Source organism: Caretta caretta, chromosome 16, assembly GCF_965140235.1.
Source record: "Caretta caretta isolate rCarCar2 chromosome 16, rCarCar1.hap1, whole genome shotgun sequence".
NCBI lineage: Eukaryota > Metazoa > Chordata > Testudines > Cheloniidae > Caretta > Caretta caretta.
Genome location: NC_134221.1, coordinates 18,125,296 through 18,151,863, shown reverse-complemented (window position 1 = coordinate 18,151,863; position 26,568 = coordinate 18,125,296). Strand labels below are relative to the sequence as shown.

The following is a 26,568-nucleotide window of genomic DNA, read 5'->3' as shown; positions in this document are numbered from 1 at the left end:
CAAATCCCTGCAACAACTACTGCCATATTCTAGCGTGCCTTTCAGCCAAAGAACCTAAAGTGGCTGACAAACTTTGCCAATGTACATTCAGGGATCACCAAAATGCAGCCATTTCTGGGGTGGACTGTGGTGGCTGCCTATTGTACACAGCAACACCACACAACAATATAGGAGAGAAAGCAGTGACAACTATTGTACTGAGTTGTGACACTGTAGGAAAAGTTCAACACACACAGAACAAACGCAACTGCCAGAACTGAAATTTGGCCAGAACATCAGAGCTGACCCTAGAATTCATGTGAAAATTGCCTCCAGGTATTTAATGACCACAAGGGGTCAGGACTTCACTTTCATGCTGGATGAGAGACAAGAGTGAGCTTATTTAGAGTCTTTTATTTATATATATTCTGGCCCACTGTCTTTAAGCAGAGCTGCTCCTGATTTACAGCAGCACAGCTAAGAACAGAATCAGTCCCACCGCCTCCAATCACTGTGGCTCACTGCAGATTTCCCCCCAAAGTTCGTCCCATCCAACAAGGAAAGGCGGAAGCAGCTTTCTCTATGGCAATAAGGTCACAGCCAATTTCCGTCAGCCTGTCGGAAAGCTCAGATCTCTACCCAAACCATGTGTGTGTTTGTGAGAGAGACAGCCAGACAAGGGCTAAGGATGATATGAAGAGGCAGCCTGGAGCAACGAAATGCTCTCTCTGTTTCTAAAGAAGTTCAGTTAAATACACTCAGACGTGTGGTGGGATGGGGAGAGGCCAAGATCTGACCCTCTGCTCTCCAGCTCATGGTTCCAAACATCAGCCTCACGGAAGAACTTCCAGGGGAGAAACTGCAGCTAGTCTCATGTGAGCTTGTGACTGGACATGATACGAGATATGAGCAAACCTGCCTGCCTGCCCCTTCGCGAGAGAGCCCTCCAGTGCGCGTTCCCTTATCCCAGTTTGGCCTCTTCCCCATAAGACCGGCCCGTCTTCTGTGATCAAGGAATCAGAAGGATCTTCTGGCCCACTACACTGCACTGCAGTATGATGGGATGACATTCGTATGGCTTTGTCCTGGAGATCCAAGACTGGAAAGTGCCCCCCACCCTCCCGCCGGAATCGACATGAGGTTCTGTCTCCGACTACCCACCAGCCATCCATGTGCTGGAAACAACTCAGGAGCTTGAGATCCACATTAAGCCAGGAAGCACTGAACAGCTTTGCTCCCAACCTGTCTTTGTCCCAGCATCGACATTTATGTTCAGTGGCCACTGAACAAAAACCGACGAAGTTCAGGGCTCCCTTGCAGGGCTGCCAACTCTTACGACATCCAATGGTTTTCTTACAGCTCCGGTGTGTGGTTGCTAAGTAAGCATCGCCACTTCATTCCTCAGGGGTTGTGAGACTCTTGATTGCCCCAGAGTTCTGATCCGGGTGGGCTCACACCCATCGAGTTTCACTTTGAACAAACTCAACCGCAAAACCAAACACTAATGAGGCCACAACATTTCTCACCCCACGCTCCTACACCTGGCCCTAGGCATGCCTGAAAGGCAGGCTATTCAGCACTCCACCCTGGGCTCCGTGAAACGTGCGAGACACTGATGTGAATTTCAGGACTGGAGCAAAACATTTAGGTCTCACAATGAAAGTTTTTCCCAGCTTTAGGAAAATCAGCCTTGGCTTAGTCTGTGGACTCTAATCCTCCACATGCTATGACCTAAGGCCCTGCACCACACACACACAGAAGCTCTTTATAAATGTTAGATGTTGCCTCCTACCAGAGTTTCAGCTTACTGGGCCGACATTATATGGGATGTGGAATAAAATTACATCATTGATTAGGTGCTTTTCCACTGTAACACTGTTCACTAATCTCTCCCTCCTCCAGCCCCAATCCTATCAGCCATAATGGTTTGTATGAAACATCTGCTTTTCTCCTACAAGGACGGGAGCGTGGTGAGCTACATAAAAATCCCCGCAATCAAGAAATGGAAGCTGGCAGCGATGTCTTTTGAAAAATAAAAATGTGTTTTGGGTCAAATTGAAGAAGAATTTTTTTAAAAAATTTCAGCAAATCAGAAAGTCGAAAAAAATTTATTTTGGTTTTGACAAAGTTTTTTTCCACCCAAGTTGAAATGTTTCCTTTTGATTTTGAAGAGTTTTTAACAGTTTTGATTTTTTTAAGACAAAGCTGAAGGAAATTTCTAAACGAAAAATCATTTTGAATCAAAAAATTGAAATGTTTTGATTTTTTTTCTGAATTTTTGTTGGGTTGGTTGGGGTTTTTTTTATATATATACAAACAATTCAGAGAAACCCACATGAATTTGCAAAACATTTTGGTGTCAACGAATCGACAATTTTTCACCAAAAAAAAAGTTATGGCCAAAAAATGTTGCCCACCTCTAGTTCACACATCAACCCATCCAGCTTCAGTGTGCTCTCTCTTTCTCTCTCTCTCTCTCTATCTCACTCCTCTTTGCTTTCCAGATGCAACTTAGGGATGGGTGGACCAGGGTGGATAAAATTAGAACAGAGCAGCATCAGGAGGAAGGATGACCTGGCAGTTAATGCACAGGGTTAGGACCCAGGAGAGGGGGCATTCTCTTCCCAGCTCTGTCACAAACTCACTCTGTCACTTTAAACACAATTTTCACAAGTGACCAATGATTTTATGGGCCTCCTTTTTTGGGGGCCCAGCCTGGGGCTTACTAGGCCTCGTTTTTGGAAGTGCTAACCACTCGCAACTCCCAGTTAAAGTTGGTGGCAGCATACCTCAGAAAATCAGGCCCCCCAAGACGTCCCAAGACAGGCACCCAAAATTAGCAGACACTTGAAAATGGGGCTCCCCTACCTCTTTTTGCCTCATTTCCCAGTTGCATAAAATGGGAATTCTGCAGCCAAGGATGTTTCACTAAAAAGGAAAGAGGTGAAAACACCCACGAAAAGCGAGCTGTCAGGAGACGCCTGAAAATGCATGGTTCCCAGAAGATGCTGTGGAGGAGACAGCCCAGCCTAGCACGGAAGAGTTACTTGCCGTGGGCTTGATGCTGCTGTCTATATAAGCCAGGCAGATCCCACAGGATCTCCTAGTAGCTGCTGCCTAGTGCTGGAATCACTGATTCAGCAGGAAGCCAGGCAGGGCTATTCCCACCTATATGTGGAAAAGCTTCAAGGACGAACAGTCCAGAATTGCGCTTCCTGCAACTCCCAGTGAGCGTCACTGGGAAATTCTGACACAGGCCTCCCCTTTCAGGAGTCGACAGGCCCACCGCACTTACACAATCCCGACTTGCCTGCGGTAGCCTCCAAAAAGCTCCTTCGCCCAATATATTTCAATGGGGTTAAAAGACATGTCCTATTTTTCTCCCCATGGATTCAAGCGGCGGCACGCCATTGATCCATGACAATGTTTTCAGGATGATTCTCGACCCCGTTCCACTTGGCTTGGGGTCGGGGTGGGGAGGCTGGCTTGCTGCCATGCGCTGAGCAGGGATCTCCATTGAACTGCCCTCTCAGGTCTCTTAGCTGTCAGTAACTGAGGAGAGAATCTGTCCCACAGGATCGTAGCCCCGTGGTCAGCGGGCATGGAGAGAGTGGGTGAATGGTGAAGGCAGGAGCAGGAAATGTGAGCAAGCAGGAGAATCGAAGGGACTGGAAAGCGTGAGGAGAGGAGCGTAAAGAGACAGGAAATCACAATATGAAGGAGAAACAGGGGGAGGGGAAGGAGAGAGAACAAGCTGTTCCAAACTTGGCTCTTTCTGTGCCCGGGAGCATCATGGGACAAAGCACTGGTGTGGGGCGGGGAGGAGGGAAGGCACTGAGGCAAACAAGGATTGTGCTGATAAAGCAAATGTGACTCAATCGCACGCTTGTGCAAAGATGTCACAACAGTCCTGAGAAATTACAGGCTCCTATTTCATCCCTCAAGGGCCAGCGCTGTCCTGGCTCTCACAATGCGCTCTGTTCTGCTGTCAGCATCTCTCAGCAAGTGCCCCTAATTTACTGGCTGGGAACCCACGGTAGAAATAGGCAATAATAGGGACAGTGTAGTGCGGGCCACTGGGAGCTCTTGGGCCAGCAGAGGGCTGGCTGGCAGGTTTTAAATGAGTAAATACGGTGACCCTTTCGTGTCCATACTGCACTGACTTGCCATTGATGTTAGTGGGGGTCCGGTAATCCGGAGCATCTCTTATCTAGCTGCCCCATACATCTTTCTGCTCTGCCCCTTCCCCCAGAACCTCCCTGCCAGGTCGGCACAGCCAAGGGGTCCCCGTTCTCACAGACGCGAGCGCTTAGCTTACCCACGAGGGGCTGACGGGAACACTTAGAAGCTGGTGCGAGTGTGCTGTCCCCTCGCCCCCATGCCAGGCTCAGTGCCCACTGCATTACCCAGGCCGTCCCGCACTCACCGAGGACATGGGAATGGGTGGGACACCGAACCCCAGGCATGAGGGAGGGGGAGGGGGACTGACAGGTGGGTCCCTGAAATAGAGGAGGCTGGAAGGGTGGCTTCGGGGGAGAGATGGAGGGATGCAAGGAGCCCCTGGTGCATGTGATGAGCTTGGCCAGCAGAAGCTATGAAAAGTGTAACCTCCCCCAGCCAGAATCCATTCCGGCTCGGGGCCTAGGCAACATCTGAAACCTGAGCCTCCAGAGGAGCTGAAAGGCTCAGTGCAGGAGCACTCTGGGCCCAGAGACTCTTGAGTTAAGAGCAAAAGATCAAATCCTTCACTCCTAGATACCGATGCGGCCCCCACCACAACAGCATCTGAACGCCTCCTCATATGAGTGTAGTTATCTGCCCAGCACCCCGGCTAGGCAGGGTACTGCTATTATCCCCATTGTACAGCTGAGGCACTGCAGCTAAATGACTTGCCCAAAGTCACACAGGAAGTTTGGTGGAGCAGGGACTGAAACCCAAGTTTTCCAAGTCCTAGGCTCCTTAACCACCGAGTCAACCTCCTCAAATCCTTCTGCAGGCTAGCTCTGCTGAAGCTGAATAGAGCTACATCAAGGGGTGAATTTTGCCACTCTCCGAGCTATGGTCCTCCTACATCCCACAAGGCATTGCGTGTGTGTGTGTGTGTTGAAATGCCCAAACTGTACCAGAAGATGGGTATGTATGAGCTGTTTGCACCAGACTTGATTTTGCTGTTGCACCGTGGTCAAATGTCCTTTTGAAGTGATGGGTAGGGAGGTGGTACATTCCAGATGTGCCATCCAAGATGAGTTGAGATTGCTGAGCCCGGGCTGCTGGAATAATTTGTATATTTGGGGTGCTGAGAGCCATTGAACCTAACTGTAAACCCTGTATTTGATGGAAGCCACTTCAAGCCAGGGGGTGCTCCTGCACCCCCAGCACCCCTTGTCCCAGTATCTATAGCTGAGCCCCTCTTCCTGCTATCCCAGCGAGATAGTGTCCATTCCAGAGCCATTCGCCACGCCTAATGTCATATTTAAGGGCAGCCGATGAGCCTGTAATTTTCCCCTCTGGTGAAGCGCAGCGTTTGAGCCTCTGTCCCCGCATTGCTGCACCGCTGCTGTCAATCATCCCAAATGGCAGCCTAGAGCCAATTCAGTGCAGATGCCAAACGGGTGCCGCACCCTAGGGATGGACCTTTTCCCCAGTGGCACCTCTCTGGCCTCTGCTAAAATTAGCTGCTTGAGCGAAAGAAAGGGAACAGGGAAGGGAATGACGCCCACTTAGCCCTGTAAGAACTGCAGGCAAAAGGGTGGGAAATGGCCTGAAAGGGGCAGTCAGAGTCATTTCTTTAGCTGCTAGCACTAGCTTTCTATTACACTCTGACCTTGGGTATGAATGGTCAGTAGCAGAGACAGGAGATGTCAATAAACAGCCTCCACACTTTCCTGGGAACTGGGCAGTTACAATGCAGTCAGCCTGCTGGAATGCCCTGCAGACACCGGTCATTAATGCCTTCCCTGCAAGGACACCCTAGAGCCAAACCAATGAGCTGCGGAGCTCACCAGGCCAAGCTTCTTCCTCACACCCCTCCGCTTCCTTTAGGGCCTACCCGTTCTCCGCAGGGAGCATGCCAAGAACAAAAGCATCATGGGCCCACAGGTTGTCGAGGACTATTATGGTTTTTTAATTACACTGAATTGGTGTTATGGGTGACGGGCAAATTGGAAATGATCTAATTGTCTGTGAGGGGGTGCTGCGATTTGAGCGACACAAAGTAGATCAGGATTCAGTGAGCTGGGTTTTTCGAGGAGGAGCTGAAAACGTGAGGCTGGAAGTGAACAGAATTTGGTTTCACTGGTAACGTCCCAGAGGGCCTGACGATAACGAGTCACACACGCAGAGCGGGTGCTAACCGTGCTGGTGAACACAGCAGTCATTGAGCAACGGATCACACATAAATTTGGACAACGCTAGGGTTACACCTGGCTTTTTTCATACAGGGATTTCAGCTCTCCCCTGAAGCAGCCACTAGACCTGGGTGGAAGACAGCTTGGTTGAGCAATTCATCTGAAGTCCAGCATCCACAACAGCAAAATACCCTACTCCTCCGATGTCAGTCGCAGGTACGGGCACAAGTCATTGGGTAGGACTCAAACTCACATCTGCTGGGCCAGAGAACTCACAACTGAGCTACGTGGGAAGGGGCATCTATTGACATGGAGAGAAGATGCATTTCTGAAGCTGGGGCTAAGAGGAACTCTTAACTACTGGCCGTCAGCGCGTAAGTAGCAGCCTTCCGCAGGGTTACTGCTACGCAACAGAAAGCCAAGGAGGAAAGGAGAGTCTTGTGGTTCAGGTATAATGAGCTGGGACTGAGATCAGGGGTCAATTCCAGATGAGGAAGAATGCCACAGACTTCCTTTGTGCCCTTGCGCAAGGCACATGAAGTCAGACTTTCCAAGTGCTCAGAACCCAGCAGCTCTCATGGTGACACTCAAGTCCAGATTTTCAGATGGGGCCATTTACCCATTGTACTGAGCTCTTTGGAAATCTGGCCACCTCTTTTGGTGACTAAATGAGCGCTCTGAGGTCTTTTGAAAATCTGATCACTCCGTGCCTCAGTCTTCCATCTGTAAAATGGGCAATAATCCTTCCTTTCTCCCACCTTGTGTCTATCTTTTCTATTTAGAATATAAGCTCTTTGGGATAGGGGCTGTCTCTCATCATGTGTATGTACAACACCTGGCACAATAAGGCCCTGATCTTGATTGGGGTTTCTAAACACTAGTGGAATACAAGTAGATAACAATAATACTAATTTAACTGTGAGGGAGATAGATCAGTAGCTATCTCTCTGCCTTCCTATCTGTAGTAGTGAAAGAAGCTAAAGGAAGAACTGAAGGTGTGTTTAAAAAAACCTATTCTAAATCCAATCTGGAGAACACAGTGTTTGTTGCAATTGCTAAAGGAGAACGACTGTGCTGAGGAATTTGCACTGTTAAATAGAAAGCATTACAAAAGCCTTGCACACCTGGACCGGGACAGTATCAGGAGACTGGCAGCAAAGGAAAGTTTACTCTCTGCTGCATGAAGATTGCAGTGTTGATTTAACAAATCAAGGGAAAATTTGGCCCAGACCTTCTGACCTTCTCTTGCCCAACTCTCCTCTCAACTTAACACCGGCCCCCTTTCTGCAAACAGATCAGTTACAGCAGCAACCGGTGCAGGGTTGATTGGTGCTAGTGGATTCTGATAGGGGTAATATGAGCTTTCAGCAGCTATCACAGTCAGCATTAACCCTTTGAAGGAACACCCATCCCACTCTATCCATTGCAGAGGGGCAAAGATGCTGTCAATATTCTCTCTACATACTGAAGCAAGGAACTCCAGAGAGTCCAAATACCAAAGTCTCAGGATACCACAGAACATCAACAGCCAGCCGGCTCCTATTTCCAGCGGGTTTGAACTCAAAAGGCCCCAAAAGTCGTCAGGTTGACCACAACAGCTGACAGATCTCACTGGCACTCCAAGCCCCGTGGGGGTGAAAGGCACTCCAGGAATTTAAGCTATTTTTATTAATTGCAGAGACTGGCCAGAGGTATTCAAAGCTGATGGGGAACTGACAAAATTATATTAACAGTGGCAGATCCAAAGAGGTGGGCTCTCCCCTCACTTCATTGGTGGGGTCTCCCACCTCCTCAGACTCAGGCTGCTCTACGGCAGGAGAGCTTTGCTTGTCATTAAAATATTGGTGAGGATTTTACTATTGATATTATTTAATATTTGCATTGCAGTAGTTCCTCTGAGTACCAGTCCTGGTCCCCATGGCGCTTGGTTCTGTACAAGCTCAGAACAAAAAGATGGGTCCAGCCCCAAAGAGCTTACAATTTGCACCTGCAACTTTGGCAGTGAAGCCATACCAGCAGCACCTCCTGGGTGGCTGCTTTTCTTCCCCAGAGTAAAAACATCTGATTGTTTAGAAAGGAGTCTAATTTTTTTGGTGATGACTATAGGGCTGTCCTGCTACACAGCAGCCCCAACCCACTTAAACAGATGCACCTAGGCTGTTCTCCGTTGTCAAATGAGGAGGGGAACACCACTGAATTCACTGGGAACCACACCAGTATAGAGTGAGGACAGAATTGGGTCCAACGTCCTTTACACCTGGTTTGCTAGGAATCCAGATTTGCCCCTAAAGGAGACAAGCTCAAATTTGGTGCTATGCCTTGAGCACCGAAAATACAGCCTGGAGGAATGGGGGAAAGGTGGTTTTACACCATCTTCGCACCCTCTAGAGTCTGGGGCCTGAAACTGTCCCTGGTGTTAGTTAGAGCAGCCCTCAGTTGTGCTAACTTACAGCAGCCTTCCTGGGGCTGCCTGGGCCGGAATCCCTGCAGCAATGTACACTATGGGCACTCCGATTTCTCAGCCCCGTCTATGTCAAAGAAGGAGAAGGAGGCAGCATAAGCTTCTTATGGTGGCTGCACATTGTGCCTGTTCTCCCCTGTCCTCCCCTCCCCCTGTTACTGTATAGTCATGGCCCGTCCTTACTCCCAGAATAGCACATAGAGGCCGCGATCTATCCCACAATCCCAATTCACCAGTGGGGTAGAAGAGTGCAACTCTACATAACTCAATGGAGCTGCACCTGATTCCACCAGGGTTGAATCTGGCCGAGTATTGAAGCTAGGCTTGTTGGTTAAGAAGAACATCAGGAACTTTCTAAAGCAGCTGGTCATGTGTGGTCTCCTCCGCAAAGGAAAGCTGGCAATGTACATACAGCCCCAGCGGCAGGAGCAGCAGACCTGGGAGAGCAGGGGAATATGGACTTATCTGGTGGAGTTTCTTTAAGACTAGTTTCCAGGAACACTGGCCTGCAAACACCCGGTCGGAGAGATCTGATTACGGTGCAATGTGCATGCATTAATCCACATTTGAGATAATTACAGTCATTCCCTTGGCATCATGGGGTTTAATTAATCCAACATGGCTGACTTTAGTGCTTGCCACTATGCAGCTGGCATTTAAAGCCCCTGAAGTTGCTTTGTCACCAACAACATGACTACCTCCAGCAAAAGGAGAAAGTGCTAAATCAGGGGGCGTTTCCTATGACCGCCATCCTCAGGGCAAATTATGAGCTTTTTTCCTTTTCTCCTCAATCTTTATTGACTTCAAACCTTGGTCTCCCCTTTTATGCCATTTACTTTTCTATTACATGGGTGACTGTTTTTTCCCCTTGGCAACAAAAATCTCTCTCCCCTCTTCTTCACCTCAAACCTACAGTCTGCTCACCTATGAGTTTCCCGGGAATCATCTGAGCATACAGGGCTCACACTTTGCCATCAGCCTTTTGAACCAGTCACCAACACTGGAACAGGCCAGAGAATTTGGTGATGGGGGAGATGTGCTCTGTCCTCAGAGAACATCTCTTGAATTGTTGTGTGTGGAGCGATGTCTCTGAAGGCAGCATTTCTGCTGTAACTGTTAAGCACTTGGATGCCGTGAGTTAAAATAAAATGCCAGGTGCGCAAAGAGTAGAGGCATATCAATGACTCCCAAGCACACTGTTCTTTTGGTCCAGATCCTGGTCTTCTTGGAGAATCAGCTACCTCCTATATTACAGAAGCACGAAGTCTGAAATCTCAGGGAAGCGCCATCTACTTGAAGCAAGGGATCGTCTATTCTTCTCTGGAATTACAGTCACAGTCAGTCCCCTCCAAGCATCAGGAATAACACCAACCAACTGTGCTCCTCTTTTCGCCAACCGGAGCATGCTCCAGGACAAGTCAGTGGCCTCAGGGCTACTGCGTCCTCCCAACCACCCAGCCACTTTCTGCACCGCAGCTGGAGGGTCCAGGGGAACAGCAAGCCTGAGAAGCTGGTGCCTACGTGCTGCAGGAAGAGGCCTGACAAGATAGGGAAGGCAGCTGCTAAATCCAGTTCGCCTTTGCTCCTCCTGCAAGCTTGACAGAGCTCTCCTTTTAAAGAGACAGGACCAGATTTGACTTTCCTGAAAACCCACTGACTTCAGGGACCTTGTGTGTTAGGGAGAGCAGGATCTGACTGCTATGCTTTCCCCTTCAAATCATCCGTGATGTAGCTGCCCGTGGCGAATGAAAAGAGTCATGTGACTATTGACAGCAATATATTAATTACTACTGTCCTGTTGTTTTTGTTCAGTTGCTCTGCCACTTTTGGTCACTGGCTCTGACCTCTACCAAACACTAAGAACTGGGGTGGTTTGGAACTCCCATAAGCCCCAGGGGCCGTCTGCAGCCGCCTGGAAGCAAATGACAGTCTGTTTGGAAGTGCCCTCTGGGCTTTCATGTCTGGATTGGTTCCAGGCCTAATTAGGATGTTCTAAGTCCCATCGGATAACCTCAGTGATTCCAGTCCAGAAAGGTCCAGTCAATGGCCAGTGGACTTCAGCATTCCAGGCATTCAAGGAGGCCTCTGGATAGATAAAGAGGTTGGGGGCGGCAAAGGAAAGGACCCTTCCAAAATAAAAAAAGCTTGGTTCACACACCCCATAACCCTTCCTCAATGGAATAGCAGTTAACCCCTTCTGTGCCATGGGCTCACACCTTGTGCTCAGGTTACCCTACCTCCTGCAGTCACCAAACCCAGCCCTGCATGAAGACCCCAGTTCGGCAGCCAAGGCTCAAAGTGAAGCAGCAGTGAAAGTAGGGGAGTTGTCTGGATGTCTCGAGCATCCCCTCCCACATTTGTCAGCATGCCGGGCTCACATCTAGCCTCTCCCCCTCCTGCCACTCCACTCCTTTCAGCACTGACAGACCAGCAGTTGCAACTGAGTAATTTACAAAATGTGAAGGAACTGATGCAATGTGCCATGGCAAAGGGTGGGAGTTCTCTCCTGGGGGCCTATGCAACCACCAGGACAGAGTGTGGCAAACCTTTGAGAGCAAAAAGCACTCTAGCACCAAGTGGCATTCAGATACCAAGTCCCCATAAAGTTCCAAAGGTGCTATATTACTGAATCTCAGACTGACTAGAAACCCAGGCAGTCCCCAGCGCTACTCATCTACAGCTGTTAATACCAGAGTAGCACAATGGCAGATATTTTAGAATGCAATCCTTATAAGAGGGGGATAGTATGTGTTGTGCCCATTTACAGATAGGGAAAACTGAGGCAGAGAGAGGAAGTGACTTTCCCAAGGTCACAGAGCTGGAATTAGAACCCAGAGCTTTTTATCCTCAGTCCTATGCTCTAACCATCAGACCATGCTGATGCTTAGTGTTTCCACTATGCCAGCATGTCAAATCATAACCGATGCCCCCATTTTGACCACCCGAAGCGTGGAACCAATGATTGGATAATAACTATTATTGCCATTATTCACATCTGGTGCTTTTTCTTTCCTGAAAACCAAAGCAAATCATGAACACTTCAGGAATCATGCAACCAGTAAAGTCATCACTAGTCAGACAATTGACATTAAACACAGTATGGGAAAAGTTTTGAACTCAAGGATGCTGGGGAAAATACCAAATCTTATGGAGCGTGCCATGGCCATCTTTAATGTTCATAAAGAAAAGACAAGACACCTCTCCAGTCTTTTGGATCATCTCTGAAAGACCCACACAGTAAACTATCGACCTGAGATGGATGAAGGGCTGATTTGAACCTGGGTGCTATGGCACCATATTTGTGACCTGACTCCCCTTTTCACACCAACATGACTCAGAGGAGAATCAGACCCTTGACGAGTTGCATGGAATACAATTTGTCAATAATGTAATTTTCTAGAGAGTGACACAAACAAGAAGAACTGGACTACATCAATTGCAAAGGGGTTACTTAAAAACCACTGACACTAAAGCCAACCACCCCATAATTCTTGGTTTATATGACGTCTTCCTCTATCAGCAGCTGTGGTCATTCCTCAGCCACTGCACTTTGCTACTCTAACTAGTGAGAGTAAACTCACGGTCGGGATAAACTCCTAAGACTAATGCAGCTAATGTTCACAATGCAGTAATTGCCACGTATCTCATCCACACCTTCCAGCTGATTTCCTCCAAGATTAACAGTGTGGAACAGCAGGAGCAGAAGCTCACTCACTGTAACACCCCTTGTGAAAACAGCCACTAGCCTCTTTTTTTACCATTTCCTCCTTTGACAAAGCAGCTTTGGGATGTCCCTTCTCCAGGGGCAAGCTGCCACTGAATGAAAGGAATGGGTGCTGTCCCCTGGGCAGGTTCTGAACTGAGTTGCCAAGTGGTTTTTGAACATTCTCAGACAATGACCTTGAACCAGCAATGCCCTTAATCCATGAGTGCCCTCCATCCATGTTGCACCATTCCCGTCGATACCGGTGGGAAGTGGGATTGCACTTTGAGGGCATTATATGGCCTTGGTTGTTCCAAGAATAAGCAAGAGTCCGAGATGCAAAAAATTAGAACAGAAGTGGAATCATCATCAGCATTTGGTTTTCACACCACAAGCTCTCCAGACTCAGTATATATCCCAAGATGATCCTAGGAGCGCAGTCTCCAATGTGAGAAAATGCGGCTCCTCTTATACATTCAGCAACCGCTCATGGACAGACTTAGGCATGAGAACCTGTTTTTGTTGACAGAAGGAATGCACGGTGGGACTCCGTGGTTGTTAAGTGCTAGCTACATTAAAAACCTCCACCAAGACAGCTAGCAGGATAGCAATGAGCATCAGTATAAGAATCTACATCTATAGGATGGATAGTTAGATAGTCAATAGATAGACACGAAACAATCAAGAGTTTACTATCAATCATGATTATTACAATAGTGCCTTGGAACCAATCAACAGCACGGTCCCATTGTGGTAGGTGCTATACAAACACAGAGTAATAGACAGTTTCTGCCCCAAAGACCTTACAATCTATGCCAGCTGACTTCTCTGCTTCCACCCAGTCCAACTTCTCTGCTTGGACGCTGTCTCAAGAAGCCTTCTCTCAGTTAACAGGATTATGATCTCACTTATGCATCAGTGGCATAACGACAATGCAACTGAGAGAAGAGGCTGGTTCAGAGACTTAAGAATAATGAGGCAGTGCTCCAGTATTTGTATTGTCAGATCTTAGAGCCCATAATGGTGGGAGCTGTAGAAGAGCCTAAAAGAGAAGGATGGATGGATTTATGTTTGAAATCAAAAATGTTTCACAGACGTTGAGTATTTGTCCTTTGATCTCAGTGCAACTACAGGGCATGAAAAAGGGAATAAATGCTTAAGAAAGGGATATCAGGCTTTTCTTTTCCTCCTTTCACACCAGGTTTACTCCACGAGATAGATCTGCAAAAGTTAGCAGCCTTTCAATAACTTCAGTGGACCAGGAGTGAAAATGAATAACCGATATGGCCATGCTGAGATGGCACATTGACTTCAATGGAGCTACCTCAATTTATCCCAGCAGTCGGGATTTCAGTGGTGTTACCTGCAATTCACGCTGGGGAGACCAGAGAATTGGACTCCTAGCTACAAGACTGGCGAGGGGCCAGGACTCAGCTGGTGTACCTCAGCAGAGTTGCACTGAGGTCAATGGAGCCCTGTTGATTCACACCAGCTGAGGAGCCAACTCTTGCTTTCTACAATTGAAATTACAGCTAGGAAAACGCAACATCCACCTTCCTAGCAAACGCGCACCTCCTCTGCAGCCTTGCTTTTGCCTTCTGAAGTCAGTGTCATTAATCTCCAAAATGGCCAGCAAGATGGCAGCCCAAAGCTTTGTTAAGCACCAGACCTGTCACCCTCAGTGGTAATGCCAAGTGAAACCCTGGCACTTCCATCCCCTCTGTTGCTGGCTGCTCTGAGGAAGGCTGGTCCTTTTCCGCTGACAAAGAGATGAGCCGTTTCATTAATAAGCCTTGGCTCCTCCTAACCCATCTAATTACAATCTCACTACTAGGATCTGTGCTCATGTTACATAGTTGTCTCGGGTCTATTTTCCTTTCTCTTTAAATCCCCACTTATCTAGTCTGCCACGTAAATTACAAAGTCTCTGACTGTATTTTGAAAATAAACACAGGTGGGTGAGTCATGGAAATCACATGGGATAACTGTTGCAACCAGGGGCTCATCTATAGAGAGGAAACCTCTTGTACACAAGCCTTTAAATCTTCTTGCTGGGACTGAGCCAACGAAGTCGATGGAAAAGCTCCCCCTGACTTCAGTGAACTTTGGATCAGGCCCCAGGAGTGTGTATTTTTCAATCTGCCTTTCCAAATGTGCATGCTACTTCCTGGTCACTATGGGCTAGATCTTCATTCAGTCTTTACCGGGGCTAAGGCTCCCTAAAGGGCTATGCAAAGGGCTGAAGAGGATCATTTGACCTTATATTATGGAATGCAACTCTAAATTACAGCCAAGCAAAGAGCAGGCAGATTCCCCTCCCACCATCCGTGCCACACCCCTGTGGCAATTAAGGCAATTGCTTGCATGGGAGACGTAATTAGATTAGGAAAGTATTTAGTCATTTTTAACTGTTCTGCTGGGGTGGTTTGGCTCCCTGATAGCAGCTATACTGGCTTATCCTTTTTGCAGCTGCTTTTAATAGAGAGAGGAGCAGCGTGGTCTAGGAGCTAGAGTCCTGGGCTGGGAGTCAAGAGATCTAGGTTCTGTTCCCAGCTATAATGTGTAACCTTGGGCGTATCATTCCACCTCTCTGATTCTCCTCCCACCCTTTGTCTGTCTTGTCTAGACTGTAAGATCCTTCAGGCACGGGCTGTCTCTCACTAACTATATGTACTGCACTAAGCATAATGGGGCGAGTAGCTACTACTGAGATGATAATAATGCGTTTACAGGCAACCAGGTTTTTCTTCTAAATGAGGAGTCTTGACAACCTTAAGTATCAAAGAGAGCGGAGACAGCACCCTGTGATCTCCTTAGCCCTTCCTTGCGCTCTGCTGCCATCTGAGAGCCAGGGAAGGATTCACAAGGAATGAGTTGCCTCTCAGTCATCGTATGAGGCAATAGGAATTTTAGTATGTTCCGGATCATCCCAGGCGCGTATTGATCATTTGAACATTATTGTTCTAAGAGAAAACTCCAATGGACTAGAACAACGACAGAGACACAGAAACATGATTCATCCTGAAAAGGACCAGCTGGGAGATTCAGGCTGAAGCTGGGTTCGGATTCTCTGCTTGACCCCCACTCCTGCACCCCAATGGTCAGAACTGGGGCTCAGCTGCACTAAGCACTGCTCAGACAATAGTTTAAGACAGAGTTCTTGGGTAATATTTGTCACAGTCGCCTAGTTGGTGTAGGGACATGCATCTCATTTTCAAATGACTTGGGCACATAGGTAGCCTAAATCCCGTTGGCTTGCAATGAGACCTATGCTCCTAAGCCACTTTAGAAAATGAGAATTATTCTCCTAAGTCACTTGGACCCTTTTGAAAATTATACCCCTTATCTGGAAGCACTTATACTGTAAATAGATGAGCTAGACAAAGGACAGATTATTATCCCCCTTTTACAGATGGGGAACTGAGGCACTGGGAAATGAAGGTCCCATTTCCAAACGTGCCTAAGTCCTATTTTCAAAAGCACCTAAGCAAGTTGCCCCCAGTCGTTGGGGAAGAGCTGCAAATAGAACCCAGAATTCTTGAGTCCCAGGCAAGATGATCCTTCTGCTGTGCTTTCGATTTAAGCTCGCCTGTTTAAGTAAAACAGCAGATACACGTTTCTGTGAAATCCCACCTGTAGCGTTCCTGAAGGAGATGGAGCCAAGGACATCCATCCGCAGCCTTCCCTTCCCTTTACTGTAACGGGGAAAGCCTAATAGCTGTGCTGTGTCTTTAAGAGGTGAGGAGGGAAGGTCTACAGTTAGTTTGCCAGGGTCACATGTTTCGCAGCTGCAGCCTGGCAGTGATTTATAAGGCCCTGAAGTTCATCAGAGGGAAAAGTACTTTCCAGACGTCCTTTCCCACCCCCCACCCCCCTTCCTCCTCAGCACAGAGCTCCCCATGGCCAAAGCCATTCTGAAAACCAAAGGAACTGTTCATCATCCCAATGTGTTATTTCCCCTGCTACTGCCCCTGCCACCGGGCACCCCCTTCGTCTGCACACTAAGAAAACATCCTCTCACTTACTCAAGTCACTGACCCACCAAACAGCAACCCATTAATAAGGGGCAGCTCAGATCTGGCTACTTCTTGAACTGTGGCTGTCCAGTAAGCCTTCCCCCGCCCCCTCACACCCAGTCCCCCTGGCCAAAATAAACCACATAAACAAAACAGATCTCCCCGCCCCCATGCCGCCACCGTTCCACCCCCTTTACACCGTCCTGCAGGGAGGTTCAAAAGTTCACGATTTTCACATTTCCCTAACGTTATTTCAGGAAATTGCTGGGGAAAGGAAAGAATATGCTGCCTAAAAAATTTAATTCAGAGGTGGAGCTTTGTTCAGCGAGTCTGCACTTGGCAAACTGGGCTTGGCGTGGCAGTAACTCAGAAAGCACGTCAGCTGTGCAGCACTGCCTCCCGAAATATACAAGGCCTGATTCTCATCACCTCATGCCATTTTTACACCAGGGTATCACCACTGGCATCAGTGGAGTTGCTCCTCCTTGATACGGGTGTAACTGTGATCAGAATCAGGCCTGAGGTTCCCTTGCTAACATTCTGAGAGAGAAGTAGCAAACAATGAATATATTGTAATGAGGCGTTTGCTTGTGTCTGTCTGGGAATGGGTCTAAATGTAGCCAAATCTCCCCTACTCAAAGCATCACTGTCTCTATAATTTTATCCAACAATAAACGATAAATAGATAGATCCAACCCCAAAACAATCTTCCCTACGATAGATAGATAGATCCAACCCCAAAACAATCTTCCCTGAATGTTGGAATGTTTCGATCCAATTCCACATTTTGTGCCTGGCTCCTATCTGTGAAGATTCACACTGGTTTGAGTCAGGATCCAAACTCTGTGGCTGACTCCATTTCTATACTGGGCAAAACCAAAATGTTGGATTTCAATGCTCCAATCTTTCAGAGAAGTTGGGATCTGGAACAAGTTAAGTTGAAACTTGGGTCCCAATGTGCAAAACTTGGCCATTTCAGAACATTCCCAGGGCGTCATTCAAACATTTCCTTCTGTTTTGATCTGTATATTTTTCTCCCTTCCCCAGGGAGTTTAAGTGTGACTTTCAAAGTTGCTGAGTCGCACCTGGCTTTGCGTCCAAGCTACAAACTTTGCATTGTATTGCTAAAGATTCATGGGAAAAGATCATAAAGTGACCCAAACTTTTCACTAACCCAACCTTGGGTTTGTAATGAAATATGAAAGCAGGCAATTTTCATGTGGTTTGGGGTTTTTTTTTTTCTTGCAACCATTTTGTGTAGCATCACTAGAGACAGAGGCTGAAGTTGAATTACACTATGGTGTGTCTCTGGGAGCGAGGAATTAATATGCTAGAACAGTATTAAATTGACAGATTGGTAGCTTTTATTTGAAGCCATCTAGCTAGCCTGGAGATTTGCATGGAACTAACACGCTGGAAGAGTCCTGCTTGGAATGCACTGGGTCTTGCATAAACCTTGGAATGGATGCCTTCCCTGCTGTAATTCCAGCGTCACTTTGGATCAAAAGAAAGGATATTTCCAAGGTGTTTACACTTGCAGCAAAATGGAAAACCACAGAGCAGACAATCCCTGGAAGCAAAGCTTTTTTGCACAGTGCTTTTGGCTCCTTTTGGCCCAATGTAGTGGTAACTAATGACACCATGGGGAGACCATTGAGCAAGGTTCTGACCATGGAACCTCTGTGATCAGAGAGTCCCTAGTAAGACTTGTAGTTTGTTTGCTCCGTGTCCCCATTCTCCTGTAGGGGCTGCACGTCATCTTGCAGCCATAGGATTCCCACGATGCACCATCTCCCCTCACCAAGAGGGGAATCAGTGGTGCATCGTGGGAGATGTAGTCTGACCAGGGAACCCAGGCTATAAAGAAGAATGAGAGTAAGAGCTGCCCAAACGACCACTCTTATGAGTCACCACCATTGCATTTCCAAATTATTATATTTCAGTTTTCAGCCAAAATATTTCGGTTTTCAATTTCTGGCCAAAAAAATCAAAATTTCCCATGGAGGGAAAAAACTCCATTCAGCTTTAGTGCACAGCTTCCAAGGCTGAGACCTTTCCCTTTTGGGAGCAAACTGAAAGGTTTGTGGCCATAGGTGCAACCACACCAGAAAGGACAGGGACAGGGAATAAAACCAACACATAAGGCTTCTTTCATAGCATTCACCAGTGGAGCGTCACCCTTGGCCATTCAGGGTTGGCTGGTGCACAGCCATTGCCCATCATGCCGAACGACAGGTTTGGTGCTGCAACTTTACAGCCCGCTCTGGAAAGCATCAGAAAGGAATCGCCCCACGCCCCACGCCCTGACTGACAAGGGTGCCCAGAGGAGGTCAGTGTGGGGGATGATGGGATTGGAAACTTGCTACCAATCCCTCACCCAAGCTTGGAATTAGAGATGGACCTGCCAGTCTGTGGGGTTTGGGGAGCTGGGCCCATTTTAGAGAATGGTCTGGATTTACACTTCCATGCAGTTAAAAGGGGTGGTTTGGACCTAAAGTTGCTGGTCGCATTTCTGCCTGGACTAGAGGTTCATATGCTGACCAGAATGAGAGGGGTTCTTATATTCCAAACGGAAACAATAGACCTGAAACATGGGTTTCTGTTCATACAAATACATGCACTTGCAAACTCTACAAGCATGATTAAGAAGGCTCATTGAAAATCAGCAACATAAGCCTCACCGTAATTGATTTCCTTGAAGGAATGTGATTCTCACTGATTAGTTCTTTGGACGTATCAATGACCCTGCAGGCTCGTGTTAACCCCTTGCTTTTATGCTTGAAAAACGCTCAACGTTTGGCTTTTCAAGGGTTATTTGCATAAGAGAAAAAAGAACAGGAGTACTTGTGGCACCTTAGAGACTAACAAATTTATTAGAGCATAAGCTTTCGTGAGCTCTTTTTATCCCAGCTTCTGCCCATCAGCAGATCTGTACACCCCTATATATACCTCTGCTAATGCACCCACAAGGTCTCTCTTTATTCCATTCCTGGAGCCGCAATACAGCTCTGCCGAAGCTCAACCCCGATGGCAGCACCCTGCTGCTATTCAGTACCCTACGCGCCACCCAGCTCAGTCTGTCTGTCTCACTCTCTGTGTATTTCTAAAGCCACCACTGCCATAGTATCTAAGCACTACCAGAAAATCTGAGACCCATTTCACACAGATTTATGGTTACATTGCAAACAAGTTGAAATTTAGTGGCTTTTAATGCAAGACCAGGAGAAAACTGGTGGTTTCAGATGAATTTTTGCCTTGAGTTTTTGGGGTTGTTCAAAACCAAAACTTCAGAGTTTCAAACACACACGAAGTGAAAACAAAGAAAAGATCTGCACAAACTCCAAGTGCATGATGCAAACTTTGTGAGCACATCGCCATTGGCGAGGAAAAGGAAAAGTGTCTGATTTTTTTCTCTCTCCTTATGTCTATGCTGAGACCACAACATGCAACTTAATAAACAAAAGAAGCAACTCTTCGATACACCAAATTCATTTTGTAGGCTGCCCAGCCAAAACTAAGGTTTTGCAGTCTGCATTACATAAAGATGCTTATAAGCTGGTTGGAGGAAAGTGGCAATTTTCCCCTTGCAAAAACGTTATTTAGAGCTTTTCTCCAGCCGGCAGTTGTGTGAAAACAATTAACAACACCAGAAATACAGGAGTGGGACGACCAGTAACAGGGAGTGGGGTCACTCTTTGGAGCACGGTCCAGGCCAGGGAGTCACTGAAAGTCATTCATAGCTGAGCAATAATAATAAGGCTGTCCATTTGTGCTGTGGAATTTTTGTTCAAGACGCCTGGATTCGTCAGTGATCAACAGTAAAAGTTTTCAAAACCACCAAGAGTCAAAGTCCCATTTTCAAAAGTGCCTGCGTTACTTTTGAAAATGGAACTCGGGGTTCTAAGTCACTTAGGAGCTTTTGAAATTGTGACCCCCTGTCACAAATATTAAATAAGACCCTTAAAACCACAGTGCCTCCAGCTACAATCAATGTTCTGTATTATTTCCACTGTTGGCTCTTCAGCGGCCTCTGTGCATAGGTGCTGACTTTTATTTTCCCCCGGAGGTGCCTCCCCTCCAGGCCCCGCCCCCACTCTGCCCCTTTCATGGCCCCGCCCTCACTCCTCCTCTTCCCGCCCCCACTCTGCCCCCTCCCCGAGGCCCCCACCTGCTCACTGCTCTTTGCCATCCCTCAAGCCCCGCCCCGAGCTGTCATATTTTTCCCCTGTGTGCTCCAGCCCCAAAGCACCCACGGAGTCAGCGCCGAGGCCTATGTGAAATGAGTTTATGGTCTCAGCCCTTCTGCTAGAGGGCAGGTGACTGTGTTACAAAATCACCTGCTCCAACTAGTGACTTTACTGGCAGCATCCATGATGAACCAAGAGGTAAATGGGGCAGTTGAACGCTGTACATCCCAACCACTCCTACAAAGGCACTTGTGGGTCCGGGTCCAAGGCACATTGTCGGGATGCAGAGTGAGGGACAGTAGCACACACACAGCTATCCGCTGAGTTCACTGTTCTCCAGCAATAAAACAGCAAAATAAGAGCTGAAGATCAAAGTAGCAATATAGAAGTGAAGGGGACCTTTTCCAAATGTAGCCCTGTCCCAGGCGCACAGGAGGTCAATGCCACATAGCGATGCACATCTGGGACCTATCCCTTCCATATATCACAGAACACACACCGCCTAGGCTGATGTGCGTCTCCGTTTGGATCTGGCATTCCCAGGGAAACATGAGCTTCGAGCTTCGCTATTGATTTGTGCTCATGACTCATTTTTATAACCTGGCCAGCACTTTCCCTGACGACTGTGACTAATTTCACTTCAACATGCGGAAGAGGTCAGAGCATTTAACTCCTTGAGAACACAGACCCGGGCCCTTGCTGTTGGATTGACTATGCTGAAATTCCCTTCTAATTCAGAGGGCTTTGGACCCCCAGAACAAATATTCACCCAACAGTAGGAGGGGGTACTGAGGAAGGGTTGATCCTCTGTAATTTACCATAACGCACCCCAGAATCACTCAGATCCCACTCAAAGCAACTCAATCATGGGCATCTTAGTTTTGTACCGCACGGTTCCTTCTTCTCAGCCCTAAGCCACTCTAACAGAAAAGAAGAACCCATTAGCAGTTGTGATCCATCCTTCCTATAGAGACAGGGCAGGAGGAAATTGACTCCTCCTGGCTGCACAGATAGATGAGAAATGTCTCAGTGTTTTCCCCAACAATTTAAGCCAAACCAAACTATCTCCCCATCCTGTTTCTGTGTTCCGTTACCTGCTGAACTTGGATTGCAAGTTCTTTGAGGCAGGGACCATCTTTTGGTTTTGTTTGTACAGCAGCTAGCACATAGGGGTCCTGGTCCACCACTGGGGTTCCTAGGCACGGCCGCAATACAAATAATAAGTGATGATAAGCAAAAGGAGTCAGTCTGTTGAGAAACTAATTTGTTTAAGAATCTGACGAGCTATAATATCTAGCTCTTACAGAGCACTTTTCAAGGCTAGATCTCAAAGCACTTTATAAGAGAGGTCAGTAGCATTATCCCCATTTTACAGATAGGGAAACTGAGACACAGGGCAGGAGGTGACTTGCTCAAGGTCATCGAGCTGGCCAGTGGCCAAGCCGGGAATAAAGCCCAGGTTTCTTAAGGCCCAGTGCAGTCCTCTATCCAGTAGACCGGATTGTGCCCCCTAAGGCCCACTGAGTTTAGATCAGGTGCCTTTCCGTTGACCTCAACAGGCTTTTGATCAGATTCTAAATAAATAAGACAGCTTTTATATAAAGTGACATTTTCATAAGTATTCAGCACATACTGTTTACTCATTTATATAGACATCTGGGATTAATAAAGGGCTACAGTGTATGTAATGCTACACATTTACATGGCAGGGCAATATGTCAGTCTAGTATTGATTCAGTTATGTTCAGCCTTACAGCCACTCGCAAATGTCCTCAGGTCAACCAGCAGGTGTGTCCCTTACCTCTGTCTCCAGGAATGTATAATGGATAAACCTGTGCAGCCAGACAAGTCTTAATGAACTTGTAGCTAACTCATGCCTCCTGATCTCTGGCCCAGACGAAATACAATCCTGGCAGATTGTGCCTTCTTCAATATCTGGCCAACCAGAACCTGAGGACCCGATGTTCCTGTGAGACAAGGGCTGATAACAGCATCCATCTCTCAGCAAGTGTCAGGCTCACAGATCTCTTATCATGTAGTGCTTCCCCGAGAGTGCGAACAATACCCATTGGAGTGCTACAGAGGACCCAATGAGGCATGGTGAAGAGGCTCAAGAGGTAAGAAGCAGATTGCTTCCTCACCCACATGCAACAGAGCCTTGCCCAGCACTTGAGCTGTTCATTGTCAGGGAAAGCAGCCTCCTCCACCAAAGGTCCACTCAAGCTAGACTGTTCAAGAACCCCCTTCAGAATTCAAGCAGCAAGTGCCCAAATGAGCCCAGCAACTTGAGCATTGGTATGAACACCAGACGCTAAAACTAGTGACATGAAGTCTATTCACACGGAACCAGTCCAACTTAATCTTGGGTTTGATGCATTCAGAAAATCTCCACTCATGCTCATAGAAATACCGTGAACCGGGGCAGCGGCTGTTCACACAGCTAGAAAACCAAAGTCACCTCCTGTTTGCCAGCAAGCACCGGGACCTCCCTTATTACCTGAGATGTCTTTGCGGAGTCCTGAGATTGGATCGAGTTCCGTTGAGAAGTTCAGGTTTGTCAGGCTAGAAACTTACAAGTGAGTCCCCAGGAGGTAAGGGACTTCCAGCCCCTGCAAATCCAACCCCTTGTGTCAACTGAATCCTCTGCACACCCTTAGCTAGCACCTCTGCACTCTTAGCTAGCACCTCCTCCTAATGTGCAGATTGACCGGAGGAATGTTAAGAGCTGATGGAAAGGGCTGTGCATAGAAAGCCACATACAGCGCAAAAGAGCAACTTGCATTCATCCTAGAACACCCGTCAACAAGGCTGCGTATTCTTGAGTGCCATCTGCTAACACCTTTTCCATGCATTAGCTTTTTACAGATAGACAAACACCTCCGTTAGGAGCACCCTCTCATGAGGGGAGCACCAGGTGCACAGATGATTCGGAAGTGCCCCGAATGCTGCAGCAAAGTCAGTCGAGGAGGGCTAGAGCAGAACACGTATCAAATATCTTTTCAAACTGTGCTGAAAATAACAACCAAGGCCACGCCCTGATTTGACAAAAACCAGAACATGGAGAGCGACGGCTGCAGTGATATTCTTTAGGCCAAGGGATTACAGGGAAAATCAGAGCAGTGAGTGCTCCTAAATATTACTATACTGTTGCTGCAATAGTCAGATCCAACAAGTTGCATTATGTTCTGCCACCCTCCCTTTCAGAGGCATGAGTTAAACAGTCAAAAGCTGATTGCAAATGTGATTTTCTGATCAGTGCACCACTATTTTATGATCTTGCTGGGATTTAAAAAACAAAACAAAACCAACACCACCAAATTAACTGGTTTGAGACTGTCCATACCCACTGCACCTTGGACTGAGATCTCTGGTCTAGCAACAAGCTAAACAGGGTTGTTAGATATAACATGCTGCTGCATTTCCCCCGAGGTGGCAGCATTTCAGTGGCAGGCAGAGTGATTACAGTACTATATGTGCTTTGTGAAGTGTACTGAGATCCTGTGGGAATGGCAGGCCCTGTATATGTGGAAAAATCTATGGACAGCAGGGGCGGTCCACGGACAGCAGGGGCGGTCCTCCTGATTCGCAGTGGGGTGAGCCTCAGCAGAGCCACACCCCTTGACCCCGAGATCATGCTGGTGGACTGAAATTTGACTCTTGGTAAAACAGCGACCTGGGGCTCTCCTTGGGGTTTGGGCCCCTCTGCTAAGACAAACCTTAGATCCAACGTGGGCAAAACACTGACAAACTAACGTTCAATAAACCCCCTATGTGACTGCAGGCCCACTGTCCTTCAGTGACCCCACTAGGATCTCACCCCGCAACCATGGCAGCTAGAACATGTCAACCCCAAAAATAGCAAACGCCAGACCAAACTGGAAGCCTGGAAACCTGCATCCACTCCCCCTTACTCTTATGCCAGCTTTAAGCCTAATATGACATTAAAGGGTCCAGTTTGGGACCAGAAGACATATTTCCCATCTGTCAAGCCTTCCAGCAATGGAAGAAATGATCCAATGGTCTGAGATAACACCCCACCACCACCACCCAATGAGTGGGAGCTTGGAAGGGAAATAGCAATGACCATTTAATGGCAGCTGCCCCGTGCACAGCCATGAAAACCCAGGAGTACCTAGAAGCCAGTAGTGAGGAAATGCGCTCCCACACCTCTCCACGTGCCCAGAGGCATTCCCAGCAAAGGGCGTGTTGAGATCCATCCACCGGGGAAGGCACGTTGAGTTAAATGCTGTACACGGCATTTTCAAAAGGGCTGGATAAACTTATTATTGTTTATTGCATCTGTCGTTGTGCACATTCAGATACGGGAAATTCAAATCTCATGCTTCAGGGTTCGGGCTGATCAGTGCGAGAGTCAGAGAGGAATTTATTTCCTCCTACAAAGCAATGCATGATTGGACAGATGAATTAGAGAGAGGGGCGGGCGCCTGATTTTGAAGCCACAGTGAGAGGCAGAATACCAGACTTGAGCAAACAATGATCTAATCCGGTATGGTGAATCCTGGGAGGTCAGATTCTTCTTTCACTTCCACTAAATCAGCATCACTATTCCTACTTAGCAAACCATGTGTTGTCTAACTGGAACAAACTCCAAGCAACCTATCCCTGCTTCATCCTCATTCCTTTTGCTTTGCTGATCTCACACTGATCCTCTCTCCGATACTGTCTACTCCTACTCTCGTGCCTGATCCTTAATTAGTTGTACTGCAACTGTCTAAATTATGCTGTAGGCTCCTCAAGGCAGGGCCCTTGTCTTCCTGTTTGTAAAGCACCATGTACACCTCTGGCACTATTTAAATAATAAGCAAGAGTAATAAAACTTGAAACCTTGACTTGGAAAATAATTGCACAGGGAGGGAAGGGGGAGAAAATCAACCTAAGACTGCTGAGTATGCTGGAACAGAATGACTGTAAGTGAGATGTGTGACATTTGATGTCTTTTCTATCCTCCTCCAACTAACAAGTGAAACTTATGTGCAAATCTGTGGGGAGAGAAGCTACTCCCATAGCGAAGCCACGTAGAATGGCCAAAGCCACATGTCTCTTTGCCTGCATGTACTGGAAAGGGCTCTTGATAGAGGAGGCCGCTCTTGTATTACGCCATCTTTAGCACCTCTCCTCCTTAAATATCACCTCTTTACCACAAAAGAGGTTTTACTCATGATGGAATCAACCTCAGAAACGGGTTTGGGTTTAAATAAAAAGCAAACAAAATACATGAAAAGACGGTATAAAAAATATCTGTATCTACAGTAGGCCCTTGCTAATCCGCACTTTGCCAAACCACACACTTTATAATCTGAGCAAACAATTATTGGTCTTTTCCCACTGCCGGGAAAATATTTAACAACAGATTCTATGTTGCAAAGGGCGGCGTTTTCAAAACCACTCTGGAGTCAATTTTACCGCTGATTTCAATGGGACCAGAATCAGGTCAATGCTGAGCACTTTTGAACATCAGACCCTTAGATTTCACTGCTTTTACGAAATATATGATGCATTACGAGTCTACACTCACGTATGAACTTAAATATTTAACACCGCAAAGGAGCCAAGTACATTTGACATTATCCTTGCTGTTTTATTATGATCATTCTCTTGGGGTCGAATCAGCTGAGCTTTAAGATTCGTAGATTTTTAAGGCCAGAAGGGACCATTAGATCATCCAGCTATAACCTAAACTAAGCTATAACATAGATCAGAGAATTTCATCCAGTTTCTCCTGTTATATGCCTGATAACTTGTGTTTAACTAAAGCATGCAAGGAGTCGCATCGAAATCAGTGGGACTACTTGGGACTTGGTTCTTGCTTGCTCATTTGCACCATTTATAACTTAGTCAATTGCAGTGAGTTTCC

The 26,568-nt window shown here is 47.2% G+C and overlaps 1 protein-coding gene across 4 annotated transcripts in view; it reads right to left on the bottom strand.

Annotated features, from left to right (window-relative positions):
- RXRA (retinoid X receptor alpha) overlaps positions 1 to 26,568 on the bottom strand; it is a 228,856-nt gene that overhangs the window by 92,805 nt on the left and 109,483 nt on the right. Inside the window, exon 1 of one of the 4 annotated variants that reach the window (XM_075120339.1) lies at positions 23,191 to 23,270. The exons of the other annotated variants lie outside the window; for them this stretch is intronic. The gene's annotated coding sequence lies outside the window, so the exon portion shown is untranslated. Of the gene's footprint in view, positions 1 to 23,190; positions 23,271 to 26,568 lie in introns of those variants that run through there. 4 annotated transcript variants of the gene reach the window in all.